Source organism: Leiobunum rupestre, chromosome 4 (genome assembly GCF_980474605.1).
Source record: "Leiobunum rupestre chromosome 4, qqLeiRupe1.1.hap1, whole genome shotgun sequence".
In the NCBI taxonomy this organism is placed as follows: Eukaryota; Metazoa; Arthropoda; class Arachnida; order Opiliones; family Sclerosomatidae; genus Leiobunum; species Leiobunum rupestre.
Genome location: NC_143387.1, coordinates 2,835,291 through 2,846,543, shown reverse-complemented (window position 1 = coordinate 2,846,543; position 11,253 = coordinate 2,835,291).

The window sequence follows — 11,253 nt, the reverse complement described above, 5'->3', positions numbered from 1 at the left end:
CTAAAGAGACCGTTTCTGTACAACCTTCCATTGTAGGCTTATACTATGAAATGATAACAAAATTATCAGGTTAATATATTTTATTTAGTATGTATCCAAGGTCTTAGAGGACTAGGTGAAGATGATGATAACATTGAACTACTTGGTGGTGTATGAAATACAGCGAATGTTTTTAACAGTGTCAATCTTACAGGATTTTTAATTAAACGTTTTGAAATATTTGACTGATGAATACCCTCGTAAAACTCTGTAACTCCTAAAGGATCAATCGCTGCTCCAGGCGTTTTTCTCACAGCGTCATACAAAAGATCGATTATATTAGATCCTCCAATCACTTGTCCTCGAATAGAAAGCTCTCCTGAGTTAGTCCATCTAATATATCTCGGATCTTCCGTAGTCGCTCGGTATAATGAAATTGCATCACTAACATAAGTTGCAGGTAGAGAAAAGATATTTGCGCGAACCAGGTTTTAGGTCGTTCAAAGTTTTCAATAACGGGAGAGATTTGTTCTTTACGAACGTAAGTTAACCGTCGTTGGAGAGTTTGATTGTATAATGCTAATTTCTCTGATTCGTGGGGTGGCGGAGTGGTTAGCACTTTCGCCTCGCAGCAAGAGGAGCCCGGTTCGATCCCAGCTTGTGGCACTGGGTGAAAACTCGGAACAACTCCTTCTGCGTTGAGTTTGCAAGTTCTCTCCCCACTGGTTTAAGGGGTTTTCCCCCGAGATCTTCGGTTTCCCATTCCATAAAAACTTGTTAACGGTAATAGTTAGTGTAGGGAGCTGTTGGCTCTAACGCGTGGCATGCAGGGCTTGCCACCACCCTCCTACGCATTGTAACCCGGCCACCTGAATTAAGGGCTTCAAAAGTCGCATGATGACTTAGGCCTAAGGTGGTGCCTTGGGTATTAGCCTAGCCTAGCTGACTTTTTTAAAAAAAAAATCTGGATTATCTAGAATAGATTTCATTTCATCATCGAGTGTCTTCTCTTTTTGTACAGGTGTTTCTTCTGTTTTAGAAGGTGTAGTGTTTTTTAATCTCTCCATTACATCTTCAGGTACTAGAAGCATTTTTCGAGCCATCATCGGTTTATAGCTCGACTTATTGCACTTCCGGCGACTGAGCTAACGATAGATAGCAGTGGCGCAAATAAAAATGGAAGAAAACCACCCTTTTGTACCAGAATCTTTCGTCGTTTTGATAAAGGGTTCTTCTTCGACACGTTTCGTATAACCGCGCTATGTTTCTTTAACCGCTTACGATGACGTTCTGACAGTTCAATTGTTCCGTGCAATACATTTAAACAACATTCAACGAGAGCCAATATAGCTTCCTTGCTAGCGTATTTAATAGCTGTCTTTCTTTAATTTAGATTACAGGATGTCAGGAAACGTAGAAAGTCTAGGTTTTCGTTTACTCGTTTTGAGACATCCATTTAGAGATTTTCTTAGCCTTTCTTAAAGCGCAATGAACAGTTTCGGAATGAAAAGGGCAGTTTAATTCAACGTATTCTTGTTCTGATAATTTAGAACAACCGGTATCTTCGATGTTAGTTACTGGAACACCGAGGAGTGTCGATAATACTGCAGCTTTTTCTAAACCTTTGGTGAAAAACGAAGTCGCTTTTTCCGCTATCTGATTGCAAATGTCACGTCTCGTTCTGTAAGGACGTTCGCCGTCATCCCATCGAAGGTGACAAATGTTATGAGATATCCATCTGCATTGTCTTTTATCTTCGTTTGAAAACTCTTTGAAAGGGCATGGAGATTTTTAAGTAAACACTTCCGATTATTCAGTTTCTAATACTACGTAAGCTAATTCTTTAATAATCCACTCTCGATTAACCCTAAAAAAATTCTCTTCTATAATACACTTCATTTTGGAATAAAGACAGCCGATTCTTCACCCGGTATTAAACCTGTTCGTAGTAAATACTGATCTGGGGTGTGAGGTTTCAAGTCAACTAATAAATACCCAAATTTCCGTGACGTAGCTTGTTGAAACGCATCAATAACGTATTTGCTATTGGTTGGAGATATCTGCCTCGCGAGATGATAAATTGTTGATTTATCTCGTGGTGATTTAAAAATAAATAGATACTGAGCATTTAAATTTAAAGTTCTTATTTCTTTTCCGGGGTAATAAAGGTTTTGCATTAAAATTAGTACGGATGTGTTTCTGTGATGAGATCCACGAATAAATAAATTAGTTACACCTTTATTATTAGATATCTCGCATAATAAATCGTCTAAAATAACTAAATTCCTAATTTGCGGGTTTAATATATTAACATCGAGTAACCCTTCGTGAAACTCGACTGAAGGTGTGTGTTCTAATATTGATTGAAATAGTTTCGGCTGATATTCGGTATAACACCATATTATCAAAGAGTAACCTAGAGATATAATGACGGTCGAAAGCAGTAAAGGAAGTTGTAGCAACCGGGGGGGGGGGGGGAGGCACTCAGTGAATTTGCACTTCAAATTTCGGTACCGCAGCCCCACTACAGCAGTATTTAGTACAATAAATAATAAAACCGGAGAAAAATGGCAGTTACGGTGTTGCGGAGGTGCTAAATTTGGCATTTTGGATATTTAATTGTCTAATATCTGTCAATTCAAAAAAGTGACAGTAATTGGTTACTGTTTCGTGATTTTTTTAGTTAGAATTTGTGGATTCGTTGTTTCGGTGTTAATTTTCAAAAAGTGAGGAATAAGGCGTTTGTTCTCTAACGTTTCCAAGTCCTAAAGGTAACCAATTCCTTAAGGAATTTTCAAGAATGTTGAACTTAATCAAAATGATTGCCACTTAAAACTGCCGTAGTGGCGCTGCGGTACCGAAATTTGAAGTGCATATTCACTGAGTGACTTCCCCCCCGGTTGCTACAACTTCCTTTACTGCTTTCGACCGTCATTATATCTCTAGTTTACGTAGTTTTTATACTCTTTGATATTATCCTCTCCGGAGGAGGGGATATGCAGGTCTTCTTATATTGAATCAAGCGTCCCACCAGGAATGACTTTCCGCATTGGGTGGACCCGGCTACAAGCCCATTCATTGGATGTTGTAAGCTTAAATCCACAATGGTAAATGAGAATCGGAACATTAGTGCAATCAATTTTATTAGTTTTTTAACAAGTTTTTAGCATTGCATATTATTAGTGACATTATATTATTAAAAATTTCTTTCGACAATTTACAGCGAATAGTAAACATTTCAATAATATTTTCACAATCTACCGACATAATTATTTCATAAAAATTCAAATCTACACGCTTAGAATAATCCGTCATGATACAATCATGCTGGAGTTGAGATGGATGATCAATTTGACAGGCCATTGCACGCTTTCTTAAGAGCTTCGTGTAATTGTTTAATTACAACGTTAGTCATCGCCTCCTTTATTTCCTTGATTTTCTTTAAACACTTCTGAATAGGCTCGTACTGGTCGAGGAAATTCAATCAAGAAGATTGAGCGAAAGCTACCCCGTCTTTAGTCGGTAACAGTTTTCCACAGTTTACTCCATAACCATGGTACATTTGTCTAACATCTAAAACCTTTTGTTCGGCAAATCTATGAACCGAAAACCGTTTGGTTTCAGAACCTGTGAAAACCAACGAAGTTTCAGCTTCGTTATTGAAATAAGCTTCAATGGCATCTTTCTTTGTCCATAGCTCTTGCAGTTCCGCTTCTGTTAGTTTGATGCCCTTTGTTAAATCTAATAGACCGCAGTAGATCGTTTCATCTGCATAAACGATTAACCCTTTGTCAGCAGACACAGGAAATGAACAATTCCTATAAAATAAATACATTTAGACAAAGTTAAGAATTATCACTGAGTATTCCTACTTACATTTTAAGGTTCCTCGGAGTCACTTCCAATACCATTCAGATGGTGAACTTTCTAAATATGGTCTTACTATTATACGGTTTTCCCTTTTTATACTCTGAAATTATTTATCTTCGATATCTTATTTATTAAAATATGGTTTAAAATTAATTCCATTCTACGTATACGCATTTTGAAGTGTATCGCGTTACGTATATAGGAATTTACCCGGTCCTCATACGGAATCACGTGTACAATTATAATACTTGAGAACGATACGTTTCTCATACTTAAACTTGAAATATTCGTTTGAAATACTCGTGAGATAGATGATATTAAAATGAAGTTTAAAAAAAAATTCCATTCTACGTTACTTTAACAACGAATATTCCATGACGTCAAAACACTCCCGCAAAGTACTTAACGATTCTATCTTATTGATTAAAATAGACACTTAATGACATTAAATGGAGTTTAAAATTAATAACATTCTACGTCACTTTAACAACAAATATTCCATGACGTCAAAACACTCTTAAATTCAAATTAACCGGGTCCCCCGGGTAATCCGCGCCCCAGCAAATCCGCGCACGCGCGCTATCTCCCAGGTTCTCACTTTTTACATCATTTCTACTTATTCCGTACGATAAAACGTGATAAGATATACGTTCAAGTATCACTCGCGATAAGCGGAGATATATGAACAAGCTGGCCTGAACACAATATGTTGATATACGAAAAAAACAAATCGTCGCAAGAAATATCATAAATACATTGACTTTTCGACGATTTTACCCCCATTTCAGCCCTAAAATCCTGGATCCTCGATCCTAGGATCGATGCCACACCCTCACTTTCCTTCTACTTTGCGTAATAGTAAAATAGAATATAGTTTAATCAAAGGTATATAATACATTTCTACGATATAAGTATTGGTCTAACACAAAATGATGCATGTACCTTCGCACTCTGTAAAGTTTTAATTGTGGTCTAATTTTCTGCTGAAACCGTGGAAATATACACAGCGTCACAGCTATTTCGAGTACCAGCAATGAAAGTAAATCATTGCATCTGCGAGTAACAGTTTTAGAAGCAAGTTTATTAAAACATATCTTCACAATTGGCTTAGCGTATTTTGTTTAATTAAAAATTTCTGGTTGTAGCATATTAAAAATAATGATTTTCTGTTTTTAACCGTTATTTAGTTAATTTAATCACCAAATATAAGTCCTATAATGTTACCTCTTTTATGCTGACAATTGGTCATTTCCTTCTTATCAATAATATAAACGTTTTGTTTGAAGACTTTTATGAATAGTGGTTTGAAAGCAATGATCAGTGGCGTATTTATCTATGGCAGGGCCCCTAGGTTTTGAAATTCTTTGGGTCCCTTTACCACTCAACATCCCCCCCCCCTGGTGATACATGGACCCAAGTTGTTAGTGGGCCCTCAGGAGTTGATAAAAGTCGTTGTCAACTAATAAGTTCTTCATAATCGATTATATTGACAAATTTAAAAATACTTTTTCGCAGAATCCCCCAATGGCAATTGTAGCCGATAAGCCACAATGTTTTGGAATAATTGGTCCAGCAGCTGAAATTATGGCAATTCTAGCCACGCGTTTTAATTTCAGGTAAGGCGTCAACATTTCTCATAAATACTAATATTCCTTTTGAAATGAAATATTTCACTAGCTATCAAATCGAGGTACCCAAAGATCATGGATGGGGAACTCTATCGAAAAATCAAACTTGGAATGGGATGATACGGATGCTTGTACACAACGTTAGTTCATTTATCGTTTAGGTCTTTAAGTTCCAGAAATTGTATAGATGTAATTAGAAACTTACCTATAAACTTTTAAATTAATTCACATCACCGCTATCACACCACATCGAAACTGAATAGCAGCGGAAATTACTCGTATTAGTTCTGAGCTACAAATGCAGTTATTACGTCATCGGTATCGAATAGACTTTGCTTGCAAATGCTAACGAAATATCTCTGTTTTTGAAGGTTAATCTGAACTACTGTGGCTACCATTAGATGCCGTAGAAACAAATATATTTGGACAGGCAACATTTAGCGTAGTTGTAAAGCATACCTGATTATAATTGTCACGCCAATGGATTTATAAATAAAAAGCTAGTAAGAGTAGAAACTTTGAGTATCGATCGTCGTAAATCAAATTAGCTTAGTTGTAAATATTGAGCGCGACGTCGATTTATTAGCAATATAATTTCCTATAAATTAAGTAATGAACTAGTCGTCAGTGTAAATTTTGGAACGCTTGGCATAGTTGTTAAAATTTATTGCGTTAGAAAACAGTAATAATTAAGCTACGGTCAGCCTAAATTAAATTATAACATAGAGGCTGTTTGCATTTATTTATAGCGGCGTCGATGAAAGCATGAGAATGAAGCTATTCAAGCATAAACATTTGGAACGTCAATTTTAGTTGTAAGGAATTATAGCAAGGTTGATAGCAGACTTAGTAAGAAGAAATATTTAAAAATATCCGTTGCAAACATATTTTTACAGGAAGTGGATTTATCTTTGGGTCCATTTTATTACACTAAAGACAGAACGGAAGCCGCCTATTTCCAATATTGTTCAGACGTTGTTCAAATATATCGATTTCATCAAACCTATGCCTTATTTTGTTAATTATTGCGTAAATTTTTTATTTTTTATAAAATTTGATCTAAATTAATATTTATAACTTAGGTCAACTTGATCTTGTTTCATCGGAAATTGTTGAAATATATCAATTTCATCAAATGTTTGCCTGATTTTTTAAAATATGTTTTGTTTTATTAATTTTAATTGAATTTGATAAAAATTAAGCAATATTTCAAATGTTGATCAAATTTGGTCAAATTTATGTTGATATATTACTTGTATAATTATACCAAATCATTGCTATAAAATTTGAGTTTTTATCCGTAAAAGCGATTTTCATTAGATTTCCATGACATCTTTGTTTTTTTACCTATGTTGATCAAATTGACCAATATTGTTAAAAAATATTCAAATATATCGATTTCATTAAACCTATACCTTAATTTTGTTAATTATTTCAATTTTTTAAATTTTTATTAAATTTTATGAAAATTAATTAATATTTATGATGTTGGTCAAATTTGGTCAAATTAATCTGGTTTGATCAGACATTGTTAAAATTTATCTATTTCATTAAATATATCATATTTTATTAATTTTAAATAAATTTGATCAAAATTAAGCAATATTTCACATTAGATGTTATTTTCGGTAAGGAAGTTTCGAAATTGAGTTGTCGAAAACATTTTTGGTTGCCATGGCAAAAATAATGCCCGTCGAAACTTTTCCCTTTGGGAATTTTCATGATTCATTAAGGCCTACTTAACCTCCGAGTTTGAACAAAATCGGTGAGTTGCACCTCGGGTTGTCTCCTTGTTAGTATCAACAGCTGTTTCAAGAAAGGTGAAAATGTGTGGGCATGTATTTTGGGAACAGATTTAAAGTGGTATGAAGGAAAAATCATGCACCCAATTGCAAACGCAAAGCTATAAATTCGAAAAACGTCTGGGAATCTACGTTGTCACGTAAACCAGACCAGACACAATAAAATAAATAATTGGAAATGCACTGTATTTCATGTATTAAATTTGTTTATTTAATTTTATTACATATTTTATTATATTTTTTGCTCCTGTTCCAGTAAGAGCTAGGGCTGGGTAGCTTTAACAGCTCTGTGTTCATAAGTAAATAAATTAATTGAGAACATTGTCAATCAGAGAGGGGAATCATTGGGACAGATAAAGGGCCCGTTCCAGAGACGTTTTTAAAAGTCTCGTTTAAAAACAAGACTTGCGATTTAACGAAACCGATTTAACGAGACCTAGACTAGAGTTATAAAAACGCGTTCCAGAGACATTTTAATGAGACTTCGTAAACTCCCGCTCTCGTTATTTCGCTATTTTTTAATAAGCTCCGCCCCCGTCCGGAGCCAATAAAAACGCCGGAAAATATCGGCGGTAAGCGGGTCACTTCAATCGCTCAGTTAAGCCTTAGCGTTGTCTGTGATTTCTTTATTGTAAACAGTGGCAATTTTCCACTTTCGAGTTTCGACTACGTAATCTCGGCTATTTATCAGTTATTTTATTATATTTATTAAATTTTATTTATAAATTTACAATTTTTGGTGGTTATTTACATTTGTTTTTTATAATATTTGCATTTATTTATTTATTTAAAAATGGGGTTAGCAAAGAAGCAGAGCTAAGGGCGAAGTTAAACTAAGGTTGAATGAAAGGCGAAAGGAAGCAATTGTTGCTGGGCTTTAAGCTAGAATGGGTTTGGTCAACGGAGTTATGGGAGTAGTGAAAGCCTAAAAAAACATAGTAAAAGCGTGGAAAGAGATGGCAAAAGAAGTGTCAGCCGTTGGTAAGGGGACAAAATGGTCTTTCTTAAAAAACATCGTAAAGACACTGGCCCAAGATATCATAATGATCAGAAAATCAACTGGAGATTAGCTGACACCACTTGAGAATATATTGGTGAAACTAATAGGCGAAACTATGATTCGTGGTATAGCAGGTGTTGAAAATTGCATTGGTAGTACAGCAATGAAGAAACAAGTACATTAAACTCTACTTTATTTACATTAAAATTTGAATTGTTAAATATACATTACAATTTGAAACAATATAAATAAAGCCCCGTACCTTCTACAAGCGCTAGCAGTTTCACATACCACCAGCGAGAACGAGTGGTTTTTTATTGGTACGCCAAGTACGGGGCGTTTTCACATTACTCCTATGAGTACTCCACCGAGCGAGGTCGGTAATACTCCCCTTAATTTGGCTGCAAAGAGACGTGGTAAAATATTTCTATTAAGTAGAGGATATCATTATTTAATTGAAAATTAATTAGGATTTCCATATTGATGACAAAACAACGGCAACAAAGATTGACAATGCAAGATATTGTCAACAAAATGGGTATATTTAGAAACGCTCAATTTAGATGTATTACTTACTAGCAGATATAGCTTAGTTACATTATTTAAATAGACGCAAGGGCTGAAAACCCACTTCCAAATCCGCCTAGGCCAACGGTAAAAGAAAAATCCAAAAGTGTTTTATGTATTGTTAACGTTGCTCTTTTCCTACATTCTCTGAAAAATAGATTGACATTAATTAAGATATAAGTAATAATTAGGTATACCTTTTAAAGGTGACAAAAGAAGCTATAAAAAACATCATACCTGTGCCCTCCGAACTTATTGCTGCTAGCAGTGCTGAAACATTAGACCACGTTGCTTTGTCTGTAGTAAATAATCAAGAACGATTGAATGGGTTTTAGGAAATTATTCTAAACGAAATGCGCAATTTTCTCTCTCCTTTTCCAGTCATTTGTACAATACCAATAAAATTCTGGTTACCATTCTCAACTCTTTTGTTCGTTCTGAAAAGGAAATTGAAAATTTTATTTCAGTGACCTCGCCTTATGAACGAATAATAATAATAAATTAATAACCCTGAAACATAATTACATTTACCAGCAGTATGTCTACTATTTTTAAATTAATTTAATGAATATTACTTATTACCTTTTCTCTAGCTTTCAGATGTAACACTTCCCACGACAATGAAACTTATTTCTTTATTGTTGTGAGCTGACCCATCGTCCAACGGAGCTGTCTCCATCTTCAAGCAGGTTTTTTCACTTAATATCAGTTTGGCGGTAGATTTGAATTTCATTTGAATATTTTTCAAAGGTGGTTATCACCTTCCGGTAATTTTTTACCCATAAAAGTAGTAAGGGGCTCAATAAACATTTCATTCAGTATATTAGGCAGTTTTTATCATTGGGTATCAGGTCAAAAGGGATATGTGTTCCCCATTCTCTTTAAATGATAGCTACAATAATAAATAAATACTTCTATTTTAAGCATTGAAATAATTTTTATTTATATAATGTGTACAAAAAATAATTTGACTGATGTTGTGAATGATTCGACAAACACTCAACTTGACAGTTTTGTGTCGATAACAATTTTCCGTCTTTCCAAAACCAATACAGCAGATGATTATGATGATATATGATAAGATTATTTTATAATACAATTGCTCCCAGAGTCACATTTTAAATATATCAAAACGAAAAGATCTTTCTTTCTTCTTTTCGGTTTGATATTAAATAAAAATAATGATTAACGAATTCTTACCTGCGTAGCAAAATCTAATCTATGGGGTGTCTTCAATTCGGATCTTGGCCATTCCCATTTGTAGCTCAATAAACGCGGTTTCAGGTAAATGTTTGGTAGTGCCAAAAATCCATTTTTTATATTTAATTCATAGTATTGAGTCACTCGCGATACATTATTTTCAGCGGGACATCTGTTTCGATATTGTTTACACCTTGTTTTATAATGTTAGATCGAAGAAACTCCGCCACCATTTTGTCACTATTTTCGCCTCCGAACGCGTTAACGAGAGCTCCGGAGCTCTCGTCTAGCTCTCGTTGAAAAACAAAACGTTTTGTCTCGTTAAAATGTCTCTAGAACGCGTTTTTGAAAAAGTTTCGATAATTAACAAGACACGCCCCCTTTTTCGTTAATTAACGAGAATTTTTTGTCTCTGGAACAGGCCCTTAGAGTGTTATACAATTAGAAGGTAAATAATTTTAGTATTAGTGAGAATTACAACTTTTGTCACAAAACCCGTTGATTATTATCAAATGCTTCCATCCAATTATTTAAGTCCGACAATAAGTTGGACTCAACGGATTTGCAATAGAGAAAACTATGCTGGAATTCACTAATATAGGGGGTAACGTGAGCCAATAACTCAGTATGAATACACTTTTCTAAGTGGTCTATAGCATGCAGCATCACATTTTTTCCCACACCCTTTATAGATGGGAGTGACATTGGAAATGATCCAATCATTACGGACAATGTAAATAAAAATTGAAGGTGTTTAGCTAACACATTACCACATTTTTTTTAAAACTATTTGGGAAATCCGTCAGCGCCTGAAACACTTTTATGTCAACAGTTTTTAGGGCTTTTCGGACATTAGCAAGAGTTGGAAGATGGTGAGTCATTTGTGATGCGTTATAAGTTGGTAAATTAGAAAGATCATCATGCGTAGAATTAAAGTTTTTGACAAGAGTTTCATTGAGACAGTTGGTCATTTCTAAGTTTGACGTAGTTGTGGTACCATTAGCCAGCTTGAAGTTAAAATTTGAAGGAGGACCACGAATTTGCTTTTTGATTAAACGGTAGAAATCTTTCAATTTGTGCTTAATGTTCTTAGATGAGATTTGGCACGGGACATCAGGATTTTAACTAATTTTTCAGGAGAAACAGGGTACTGGAAATCGTTGTTCTTCCTCATGTCAAAAACTCCCTGCACAAAATATTGTCTGTG